Below are 13,764 nucleotides of genomic sequence, written 5' to 3'. Positions count from 1 at the left end.
TCTCAACATTTTAACATCTTGCCATCAACAAAAGAGTAAAATACAAAAACCTTGTTAAGTCAATCCGTTTGTAACTCACCGAACCAAAGCAAAAAGTGTCCATACGAAAAGTAGACAAGACTACGCAAGTAATCACTACAACCCACAAACATATCAAGTTCGGTTTTAGACATATAGCACCAACTCGTCTTTTTTGTTCAACTGTAAAAGTCGTTACTATGCCGCAAGACCAAGAAATTACTATGCGGTATATTTTGTAAGACAAAAATAATTACTTCTCGGTGTCGGCGACTTGAGATTAACATAATATATTTGAGTATACGACATTTGAAAGTATGACCATCGTATTTTCTTACAATCGAACGCAGGTGTTATATCGAAAATTATCGTGATGTAAACATAAGGATTGTCACATCGATTTAACATATGAGATTTTGCAATGGTCTATCATGACTTGATTATTAAATTATTCGCGTTAATTAGACCCGGCGTTGTGGTAAAGGTTATTATGACAGCAACAAACTTTTCAGTACCGTTGTTATTAACATATTGAGTTGTAAAACTATGCGTGTCTGAAATGTTCTTGAATGGAAAATTATTCCACCTTGGTACATATCACCCTGCGTATCGCGGATATCAGAAAATATTTTACAAATGTAATTGTCTCCACTAACCAAGACTAAAGATGAAACAACAATTTCCTTTGTTAAACAATAACCGGTACAATACTTTATCATCGTAATCAGCAGTGAGAATTGAAACACTTTCGCACATTATCCGGTGTCAAGATATCACACTAGGTGAATTGACATACCGCCGCTTGATTAATACCTAATCCATTCGCACCATTTCACATACTTTGATCATTACAAAAGTAAATCGGAATATGTTTGCTAGATGCATTCAATTCAGTTAGAAATGTCTGGTACACAACAATCGTAATATCAAGGAAGTACTTGCTACGCTGTAATTCACTTAACGTGTTTTGTATTGTTGTTCATTTGTAGTATTGATTGTTTTTGAACCCCCAAATAATAATTCCCGACATGAAACCAAACCGCCGAAAGTCGTTACCATCACAACGAAACAATTTGTACGATGTTTGTCAAATGTATCCTATAGTTAGGTGTACTAGAATTATTTGTCTAACACATACACCGACAATGCAATCGAAAATTTTTCCGTTATCATTCGCTAAAGTAAATGTCATCACAATACTCATCAAGCTGTCATCTGTAAATCAAGATTACATCCAACTTGTAACTGTATCGTTTAACTACCGGGTTGCATCAGTTTGCTATTTTTGTCATTTAGTGACTGCTGAACATACCAAACGATACACATTCACTTACGAAATACTGTGTTGGTCGTAATTTCCATCATCGTGATCATCGAAGTACATTTGTTTCGAGTTCATAACAACCGACTACTTCTCTATGACATGACGAATTTTTGAAAAGTTATGCTTAGAAGATTGGTGCATCTCGCGAAAAATAATATACCACTCATATTGATACTGTTACTCCATTGACCGGTATTTTCAAACGAGTCGATTTTCAACCGAGCAAAATTTATTACTTGAGTTGTCCCGCTTACTATATTTAAATGTAAACTCACCCGTCTTTCAACAACAAACAATGATAAAAAGTACACGAGCAAACACAACAAGTTTTACTTTTGTTGGACACTAATTATTATTCCACACATCTCATTTCATACTAAGTGTATATGAAAGATATTCACGGCACACGAAAATATTCGATATTCCATGCTACGAACATACGCAATGATTGGTGACGCTTTCACACTATTTCGATTTAGTGTAACAAAAACAACAACAATAATTTCCACTCTCTTGACTTATGAAAGCAACAGACGAACCTTCATTCAATATTTTGTTTTTTTCAACTAGTTACTTTTTCATGAGACCCCCACAACTCTTACAAAAGTACGAAAGATATTTACACAAAGTAATCAACTTGACTCGATATTCTCACATTACGAAACTAAAGAATGGTTGGTTTGACTCTACAAACTGTTTAGTTACCTCAAGAACTTAATTGTCTGAATGGTTGTTCATGTGTCTTAAGAACCAAATAGTTCAACACAGCACTAGTACCAACAGTAACATCAGAGTTGTTTACACAAAAGTTTGTATGTGCGCAGTATGCGAATACCACGCGTAAGTCCAGCACAATTGCAGTATCCAGCCGAGATTAGTTAACACCAATTTATTACAACGGAGCCACGTAAACTTTCGTGAATGTAAGGCATACTCACTTCTCGAGATTCTGTCAATGTCATAGCAATAAACCAGCTACTCCAACAACAGAGTACATACGTTTTCTAGTAACGACTCTCGAATCTTACACACAGATCAATCTACTTTGCTAACGAAAAGTGCTGAGTCATCACATGATTATCCTCACAGCAACCAGTAGATGGAGCTGTATTAAAATGTTCCTAGCCCTCTGCACACCAGTGACAAATTGTTTTGTGAATCGAGTTGTTGTTCCGCGTCAAGTCTCCATGTTGAAGCGTACATTAAACAGCGCAATCCAATTAAAACCATGAATCTATTTTCATTTCCTCACAAACTGTCACATACAGAAAAATAAATTTTATTCCGCCAAAACATACTTGTAACCAATCGCTTTCATTAAACACACAACACCATAAAAGTATTTACTTTCTACAACATAGACATTCCGATGTAGTCAAGAAATATTTTTATTAATCAAAATCATCGACTTCTGTTTACGGCGTTAGTGTGTGCATGTCATACATGTGGGGTCCGTATTAAAATGGACACGACACGACTGAATGTAAGGAGATAGAAGTCTATCGCATAGATTTACATGTGGTCTTCGCTACGGTTTCAAAAAACTAATCATCTCTTTTGCATTGATCGAGACCGAGCAAGTTAGTTAATGGCCATGATTGTGTTTGTCATATGCGAATGATAGGGTTACTGTCAAATCTACATACAACAACCTTCTGACACTCATAATAGCAATTTCATTCTCTCCCTTCGTAATTGTAGACTCACGACAAGTATATTGTACAACTCGACAGCTACGTTTAACAAGACCAACGACACTGAACCCACGACGTTTACCTACGTAAAATTACCACTTTCACTTGGCAGTCCATCGTTTACTTGACTAAACATATCATTTTCCTTTGGAGATCTGACGTCTACCCAGAGTAAGAAACCATTTTCATTGGGAAATCTATTTTTTTCCCTGGGTAACAAACCTTTTTTCACTTGGAAATATATTTTTTCCCCGGATAACAAACCTTTTTCACTTGGAAATATATTTTTTCCCTGGGTAACAAACCTTTTTCACTTGGAAATATATTTTTTCTCTGGGTAACAAACCTTTTTCACTTGGAAATATATTTTTTCTCTGAGCAACAAACCTTTTTCACTTGGAAATATATTTTTATCCTACAGCAACAAACCATTTTCACTTGGTAGTCCACCGTTTACCTGAGTAAAAATATCATTTTCCTTTGGAGATCTGGCGTTTACCCATACTAACAAACCATTTTCACTTGGAAAAATACTTTTACCTAGAGTAACTAATCATTTTCTTTTGGAAATATATTTTCTCCCTGGGTAACAAATCCTTTTCGCTTGGAAAACTGTCATTTACCTGAGTACCAATACCGTTTTCACTTGGAAAGCTATCTTTTCCCTAGGTAATAATACCATTTTCGTTTTGAAAACTGACACACACACCGGACAATTTGATATTTTTTCTATATATTGTTACAACAGACGGTGACAAAATATACACCAACAACGACTCCATACATTTGTGTAATCAAATATTCAGTTGCTCTGATGCATCCCATCAAAATCATCGGTTACCCACTTGCAATGTGCTGTTGTACATCGACATGTATATTTTCGGAATTGGTGAATAAAGGGGTTTCCGATATGTCCGTGATGTCCGGGTTCGTGCTTTGGATTTTCCAGAGTCAAAATATCTGAATAAAACACCTCCTCGACTTTGGTAACTGGTTGATACACGGATAATGGTGTTCAGAAAACGGATGAATTTATGTTCCCCATCGCGCTGACAACATCGGGTTACTTGTGAGTTTCCTCGGGTCTGTTTACTATATTGTGTCTTTACTGGTCAATACATGTCGCTCCAGTCAGCTGAAACCGGATCACTAATATGAGAAAGTGTGGGGGCCGGATCCGGATATTCACTCATGACCCAACGACCGATATTCAAGTAAACATGTTACAGACCGTGTTTTGTCTCCATGAAAAATACCAATGCATACACCATCACATCAAGTACGTCACGATTGTTCACAAGTATTCGCGTAAACGAGGTGTACATACAATGTGTCGGTGTACAAACATCATGGGACACAAATTCATGTTCTCAAGTCTCATCATGCGCCGACTCTGTACATTCAATGTGGGCATAGATGACACACGACTAGGGCTGGGCACAATGATTCGAGTACTCGAATCTGAATCGAGTATTAATTTTAATGATTCGAGTCGAGTAGTAAAAGACGATTTTTTCGAGTACTGAAATTGCACGCTCCTCGCAACTGAAAGTTGCAGTTGCAGTTGCAGTTGCAGAAAGAATTACAGTTTTGATAATATTTTCCACTGGGGAAGCCTTAAAACCTTGATTGGCCGTGTCGTAGCATGATAGACATAGTACAAAGCTACGCACGTTACTGGAAATAACACATTTCCGAAGTCATGATCGTTCCACAACATTGTCAAGAAGTGCAATGAAGTCGGTATGGTCGAAAACATACCGAAGTATCATTAATGTGACGGGTAACAGTAGGCTTACCATATTTTGGAAATCTAAAAAGAGGACACTTTTTTAGAAATTTCAGACTTGCAAAACCGGACAAGAATTCTCAAAAACCGGTAAATTTTTCCCACTTTGTGATCGGTTGACTAAAAAACAAAAGGTCAACTTTTCGCTCAGAGCTAAAATCACCCTTTTTCACTCCGAAATACCCGCCGGAGCTTCACTTCTGTGCTAATTTGCGGCATATCACTCGCAGTTTGCTCTAAATCTGACCTAAATTTTCAAAAAAGAGGACAAAATCTCAAAAAAGAGCACAAAAGGGCGTTCTTCGAGGACACTTTCAAAAAAGAGGACAAATCCTTTCAAAAGAGGACGTATGGTAAGCCTAGGTAACAGGCATTATGTTCTTCGCGGTGTCATAAAAGGTACATCTTTGAACTTTGACATAGTACATTCTGTTGTGACGTCATAATGGATGATACTCGAATACTCGACTCGACTCGAAGCATTTTACGTGATTCAGAATCGAATCACTCAGGTACTCGATTTTGCCCAGCCCTACACACGACATGATACAACGGACAGTGCATTATGCATACCGATATATTCTCAGTCAAATATGCGAACCATTAATAGCCATATATCCTGATTTTCGCTGAATATCTACAACACCAACAAATCTGTACATTTCTTTTCCCTTGACCTCGACGATAGAGTTGTCATCCCAATGTACCAATCGAGTGTATGATTCATCAGGTGTAAAATCCAAATCAAATGTCACCAAGGTATCGTTTTTCATTTTCAATATTTCCACCGCTGCATCTTGTCTGTGTCGTAAAACCACGGTGTGGGGCCAGAGGAATCTATGGAACGTTACGCGTAGTCCCATAATTACTCGTGGATATGACCATGTAACGATAACGTTTTCTCAGTGGTCTGCGTGGGTGCACCGTTTCAATACGTAGCTGGATGAACTAGACCAGGGGTTCTCAGCCTTTTCTTGGCCGTGGCCCATTTTCCGGTTTGAAAATGTGCTGTGGCCCACCTCTAATCTTAAAGTCAAATCCTGTTAAATGCGTGGTAATCGACGGCACCGATATGCCCATTTCTCTAAAACATGCGCATTTTTCTCCTTATTTAGTGATGAAATTAAAATATAAACAAGTCGGGGCATGAAGTCGCGCCTAGCGTGATGACAGTTTTCAAGTTGAATGAATATTTTCCAACAAACGACCAACGAAATAAGCATGGGCTCCTTCTAGCTCCCCCAATTGGTGGTTTGGGTGCGGCAGTTACGGCTCTGGTAGATCATATGCTAAAACTATGATCGGATTCCCGCATACACTGCGTGATCGGGATTTTAGTTCCACTATTGAGGGGAATATAGTAATCGTATAATCATTCTGAGCCAGCTTCAAACAATTCATTGGTGAATGAGGTACTACATAGAAGTGGAGAAAGATTTTCATATTATGCATGCTGTATACAATGTACATTGTATGTCACGTACTGAACCAACTGAAGTTGCGATGTTGGAATATTCAATCCAGTGATGCTAGCAATTCATGTGACTCTTTCATTATGTACATTGCTTTCCAGTCATGACATTTTAAAACAGAATCCAACTATTAATGCGCTCCGCTGAATCCTCAATGCATTACTATTTGTTGCGGTGGTGCAGTATACCTCCACCAGAAGTTGCTAATAATTTGCAATTATGGCCATTTTGAACTTACAATAATACGTCCTGCCGAAGTACAGTAAATCTATACATCAATTACACTTTATTGCGAGTTTATTACACACCCCTTTCAACGGCATACGACATATGACCCTGCCGGAATACTTGGTTACTTCACCATTACCTTCCAGGTATTATATACGCGAAATTATTTTAGTTGCCGTTAGCCAGAGGTAGTCATAGCCAGATGGAAAAAGCCGCCGTTTTTGCCTCCCATTTTCGACTTGAAATGCTGACTCCATACGTACCACTACGTCTCACCAGAGTCGGATGAAAAGCTTTATGTAGCCTATGTATAATCAACTAATATGACTTTATTTTTTAGCGATTAACACAACAAATATTACTAAAATTACATTATTTCTAAAGATTTCCTAATAGCTCTGTGGCCCACCTCAACTGCTCTTCTGGCCCACCAGTGGGCCATGGCCCACCCTTTGAGAACCCCTGAACTAGACCAAAAGTTTCCAACCGCGTTTTATAACGACATGTAGAATTACGAGACAGCACCCTCTTGGGGAGTGGTTAACACGAAATCAGTCTTCAACCCGCAGAGACACACCTTGGATTACATTATCAAATCGTAATCGAACTCGAGATTCACACACACAGAGTCCCCGTTTACGATTTCAATCCGGAGTCACTGCTCACGATGTTTAGCTGGAGTCGTTATGTGGGAGTAGCGACATCCGACATACTCATCGCGTGAAAGATTGATAACGATGGTGATCGCCAAATACATTAAACCAGGTGAAACACTGCGGTCTCAGCAAAAAAAAGTTCACAGGTTATGACCAACAATACGTGGGGATTGAGCGAGTTACGCAAACCGATTATGTCGAGGTCTGGATCACGATGCAAGTCTACCTGAGAATCCAAACAATCTTGCAAAATCAAGGTGTGAACCCGTGAAATGATTGTACTCGTGTGAGATTCATTTTTCACAAGTTGGGTGGAGGCGGTTCATACTAAGATCGTGTTACGTCCAAATATGGCTGCTTGTCTGTCCCAAAGTCATCTATGCCCACATTGAATGTACAGAGTCGGCGCATGATGAGACTTGAGAACATGAATTTGTGTCCCATGATGTTTGTACACCGACACATTGTATGTACACCTCGTTTACGCGAATACTTGTGAACAATCGTGACGTACTTGATGTGATGGTGTATGCATTGGTATTTTTCATGGAGACAAAACACGGTCTGTAACATGTTTACTTGAATATCGGTCGTTGGGTCATGAGTGAATATCCGGATCCGGCCCCCACACTTTCTCATATTAGTGATCCGGTTTCAGCTGACTGGAGCGACATGTATTGACCAGTAAAGACACAATATAGTAAACAGACCCGAGGAAACTCACAAGTAACCCGATGTTGTCAGCGCGATGGGGAACATAAATTCATCCGTTTTCTGAACACCATTATCCGTGTATCAACCAGTTACCAAAGTCGAGGAGGTGTTTTATTCAGATATTTTGACTCTGGAAAATCCAAAGCACGAACCCGGACATCACGGACATATCGGAAACCCCTTTATTCACCAATTCCGAAAATATACATGTCGATGTACAACAGCACATTGCAAGTGGGTAACCGATGATTTTGATGGGATGCATCAGAGCAACTGAATATTTGATTACACAAATGTATGGAGTCGTTGTTGGTGTATATTTTGTCACCGTCTGTTGTAACAATATATAGAAAAAATATCAAATTGTCCGGTGTGTGTGTCAGTTTTCAAAACGAAAATGGTATTATTACCTAGGGAAAAGATAGCTTTCCAAGTGAAAACGGTATTGGTACTCAGGTAAATGACAGTTTTCCAAGCGAAAAGGATTTGTTACCCAGGGAGAAAATATATTTCCAAAAGAAAATGATTAGTTACTCTAGGTAAAAGTATTTTTCCAAGTGAAAATGGTTTGTTAGTATGGGTAAACGCCAGATCTCCAAAGGAAAATGATATTTTTACTCAGGTAAACGGTGGACTACCAAGTGAAAATGGTTTGTTGCTGTAGGATAAAAATATATTTCCAAGTGAAAAAGGTTTGTTGCTCAGAGAAAAAATATATTTCCAAGTGAAAAAGGTTTGTTACCCAGAGAAAAAATATATTTCCAAGTGAAAAAGGTTTGTTACCCAGGGAAAAAATATATTTCCAAGTGAAAAAGGTTTGTTATCCGGGGAAAAAATATATTTCCAAGTGAAAAAAGGTTTGTTACCCAGGGAAAAAAATAGATTTCCCAATGAAAATGGTTTCTTACTCTGGGTAGACGTCAGATCTCCAAAGGAAAATGATATGTTTAGTCAAGTAAACGATGGACTGCCAAGTGAAAGTGGTAATTTTACGTAGGTAAACGTCGTGGGTTCAGTGTCGTTGGTCTTGTTAAACGTAGCTGTCGAGTTGTACAATATACTTGTCGTGAGTCTACAATTACGAAGGGAGAGAATGAAATTGCTATTATGAGTGTCAGAAGGTTGTTGTATGTAGATTTGACAGTAACCCTATCATTCGCATATGACAAACACAATCATGGCCATTAACTAACTTGCTCGGTCTCGATCAATGCAAAAGAGATGATTAGTTTTTTGAAACCGTAGCGAAGACCACATGTAAATCTATGCGATAGACTTCTATCTCCTTACATTCAGTCGTGTCGTGTCCATTTTAATACGGACCCCACATGTATGACATGCACACACTAACGCCGTAAACAGAAGTCGATGATTTTGATTAATAAAAATATTTCTTGACTACATCGGAATGTCTATGTTGTAGAAAGTAAATACTTTTATGGTGTTGTGTGTTTAATGAAAGCGATTGGTTACAAGTATGTTTTGGCGGAATAAAATTTATTTTTCTGTATGTGACAGTTTGTGAGGAAATGAAAATAGATTCATGGTTTTAATTGGATTGCGCTGTTTAATGTACGCTTCAACATGGAGACTTGACGCGGAACAACAACTCGATTCACAAAACAATTTGTCACTGGTGTGCAGAGGGCTAGGAACATTTTAATACAGCTCCATCTACTGGTTGCTGTGAGGATAATCATGTGATGACTCAGCACTTTTCGTTAGCAAAGTAGATTGATCTGTGTGTAAGATTCGAGAGTCGTTACTAGAAAACGTATGTACTCTGTTGTTGGAGTAGCTGGTTTATTGCTATGACATTGACAGAATCTCGAGAAGTGAGTATGCCTTACATTCACGAAAGTTTACGTGGCTCCGTTGTAATAAATTGGTGTTAACTAATCTCGGCTGGATACTGCAATTGTGCTGGACTTACGCGTGGTATTCGCATACTGCGCACATACAAACTTTTGTGTAAACAACTCTGATGTTACTGTTGGTACTAGTGCTGTGTTGAACTATTTGGTTCTTAAGACACATGAACAACCATTCAGACAATTAAGTTCTTGAGGTAACTAAACAGTTTGTAGAGTCAAACCAACCATTCTTTAGTTTCGTAATGTGAGAATATCGAGTCAAGTTGATTACTTTGTGTAAATATCTTTCGTACTTTTGTAAGAGTTGTGGGGGTCTCATGAAAAAGTAACTAGTTGAAAAAAACAAAATATTGAATGAAGGTTCGTCTGTTGCTTTCATAAGTCAAGAGAGTGGAAATTATTGTTGTTGTTTTTGTTACACTAAATCGAAATAGTGTGAAAGCGTCACCAATCATTGCGTATGTTCGTAGCATGGAATATCGAATATTTTCGTGTGCCGTGAATATCTTTCATATACACTTAGTATGAAATGAGATGTGTGGAATAATAATTAGTGTCCAACAAAAGTAAAACTTGTTGTGTTTGCTCGTGTACTTTTTATCATTGTTTGTTGTTGAAAGACGGGTGAGTTTACATTTAAATATAGTAAGCGGGACAACTCAAGTAATAAATTTTGCTCGGTTGAAAATCGACTCGTTTGAAAATACCGGTCAATGGAGTAACAGTATCAATATGAGTGGTATATTATTTTTCGCGAGATGCACCAATCTTCTAAGCATAACTTTTCAAAAATTCGTCATGTCATAGAGAAGTAGTCGGTTGTTATGAACTCGAAACAAATGTACTTCGATGATCACGATGATGGAAATTACGACCAACACAGTATTTCGTAAGTGAATGTGTATCGTTTGGTATGTTCAGCAGTCACTAAATGACAAAAATAGCAAACTGATGCAACCCGGTAGTTAAACGATACAGTTACAAGTTGGATGTAATCTTGATTTACAGATGACAGCTTGATGAGTATTGTGATGACATTTACTTTAGCGAATGATAACGGAAAAATTTTCGATTGCATTGTCGGTGTATGTGTTAGACAAATAATTCTAGTACACCTAACTATAGGATACATTTGACAAACATCGTACAAATTGTTTCGTTGTGATGGTAACGACTTTCGGCGGTTTGGTTTCATGTCGGGAATTATTATTTGGGGGTTCAAAAACAATCAATACTACAAATGAACAACAATACAAAACACGTTAAGTGAATTACAGCGTAGCAAGTACTTCCTTGATATTACGATTGTTGTGTACCAGACATTTCTAACTGAATTGAATGCATCTAGCAAACATATTCCGATTTACTTTTGTAATGATCAAAGTATGTGAAATGGTGCGAATGGATTAGGTATTAATCAAGCGGCGGTATGTCAATTCACCTAGTGTGATATCTTGACACCGGATAATGTGCGAAAGTGTTTCAATTCTCACTGCTGATTACGATGATAAAGTATTGTACCGGTTATTGTTTAACAAAGGAAATTGTTGTTTCATCTTTAGTCTTGGTTAGTGGAGACAATTACATTTGTAAAATATTTTCTGATATCCGCGATACGCAGGGTGATATGTACCAAGGTGGAATAATTTTCCATTCAAGAACATTTCAGACACGCATAGTTTTACAACTCAATATGTTAATAACAACGGTACTGAAAAGTTTGTTGCTGTCATAATAACCTTTACCACAACGCCGGGTCTAATTAACGCGAATAATTTAATAATCAAGTCATGATAGACCATTGCAAAATCTCATATGTTAAATCGATGTGACAATCCTTATGTTTACATCACGATAATTTTCGATATAACACCTGCGTTCGATTGTAAGAAAATACGATGGTCATACTTTCAAATGTCGTATACTCAAATATATTATGTTAATCTCAAGTCGCCGACACCGAGAAGTAATTATTTTTGTCTTACAAAATATACCGCATAGTAATTTCTTGGTCTTGCGGCATAGTAACGACTTTTACAGTTGAACAAAAAAGACGAGTTGGTGCTATATGTCTAAAACCGAACTTGATATGTTTGTGGGTTGTAGTGATTACTTGCGTAGTCTTGTCTACTTTTCGTATGGACACTTTTTGCTTTGGTTCGGTGAGTTACAAACGGATTGACTTAACAAGGTTTTTGTATTTTACTCTTTTGTTGATGGCAAGATGTTAAAATGTTGAGATGTCATAGTGATAATATTTCTGAAACTCTCTTTGACAAACGTAAAGACAGGTCGCGAATAAAGTTGTAATGTTTCATTACTTGTTTCGAATCAATGTGCGTATAATCTCTAAATATGACTGGGTTGAAAGCTGTTAGTCATGTTTGTCAATCTATTTCAATTCAGACTATGTCAAAGTCCAATTATTTGATTTTGGATTATCTGGATTTACCTTTAGTACATCTCGCGAGTGGATTCCGACGTCGTGCTATAACACTCTTAATAATACGGGTTCAAGGATTTTCAATCAACAATACCTGAATTTTTTGGTAATGCTAGAGTTGGCAAATGATTAGTTGCGTGTTTTTGTTAAGAGTTTAAATTCATGTTGATAAAGATAATAACTGTATAATGCACATACTTGTGATTCTTGATTCTTGTAGAGTTATAGTTGGTATTGATTCTATAGGTGTGAAAACAGCGGCGCGGAATGTGCGAATAATTCAATATGGCTGAAAGTCGGCGTCAGTAATATTCAGGTTACGGTCGAATCAAAAGATCACGAAAAGATTTCTCAAATTAATTAGAATTGTACCGAATTAACACATTCAGATACGAATCAACTTGAGCTGTGTAGTAAGTTTCATTTCAAGTTGACAAACTAACGCATTGATTGAATATTTTCATGGATCTTATCACGCAACTAAAGTCAGACACTATTCCGGAGGCGTGAAACATATAGCAACCACCAGAAAGTGTCAAATTGTTAGTTTTCGAATCATCGTCTATGTGACAAACTTATTGCGGAAATATTACCTTGTGAGCGGGCATGAGGGATTGCTATGTCTGAAGTATTATCCGGTGAGCGGTCGTTGGATTTTAAAATTATATCACACCCTTTTGAATAAGCGTTCACTTCACAAAGGATTAGGGTTAGAGCGGAAATGAGTGACAATTTGTCGCTATTCAAGTTACCGACACTGGCGGTCTGTTATTCGTTACTTATTAAATCTTACGAGTGAGATCAAGTTCTGTGCCAAACTGCTTACGAAAATTTCACCGCGTGAGTGATCGATATGCCTGTAACACCAAGTCGCTAAAGATGGTTATGTCCGATACATTATCTTGTCAGTGATTGCGGGGTTTGTTATATATTTCACACCTATTTGAAGTGTTAGTTTGTGAGCGTGGTTATTGTTGGTAATCGAATCGCCGTCTACGCCGGCTCTGGGGTAATCTAATTACTCAAACATTACCATGCGAGTAATTCCTAGATTTTGCAAACTATATTCACGCCTTTTTTGTTGAAAGTACGACATTCCGCCCGCAGTCTATACCCGAAAGTACGAATCATCGCCGCGTCCATAAGAATAACGATATATCATTGTCGTACTCGCCGTAATTTGGAATATACACATTAACTAAGGATCAATCACATGACTATTTACTTGATACATATTCAACACCGGGCGAGAGAGATGCCTATACCCGAAAGGGCGATTCACGGTCGCACCCATAAGACACAATAGCCGCATGCCACCCCCGCCACAAGAATAACGATATATCATTGTCGTACTCACCGTAAACGTTGGGATTAACTCGAATCGGTCATATTTAATAATTTGTAATATACACATTAACTAAGAATCAATCACGTGACTATTTACTATTCCTGATACCTATTCAACACAGCGCGAGAGTTGACTATACCCGAAAGGGCGATTCATGACCGCACCCATAAGAACACTTAGCGAATCACCAGAGATCTGCGACCA

General features: G+C 37.8%; 1 long non-coding RNA gene across 1 annotated transcript; it reads left to right on the top strand.

The window, feature by feature from the left end:
• Positions 1 to 4,031: 4,031 nt before the first annotated feature.
• On the top strand, positions 4,032 to 6,679 carry LOC145446434 (uncharacterized). Its single transcript, XR_013917287.1, has 2 exons — positions 4,032 to 4,819; positions 5,189 to 6,679. It is a non-coding gene; the product is annotated as an uncharacterized LOC145446434 (long non-coding RNA).
• Positions 6,680 to 13,764: the final 7,085 nt, after the last annotated feature.

This window comes from Botryllus schlosseri, chromosome 9 (genome assembly GCF_051294905.1).
Source record: "Botryllus schlosseri isolate E-star chromosome 9, Bs_hap1, whole genome shotgun sequence".
Lineage (NCBI taxonomy): Eukaryota > Metazoa > Chordata > Ascidiacea > Stolidobranchia > Styelidae > Botryllus > Botryllus schlosseri.
This window is presented reverse-complemented; position numbering and strand designations above follow the sequence as displayed.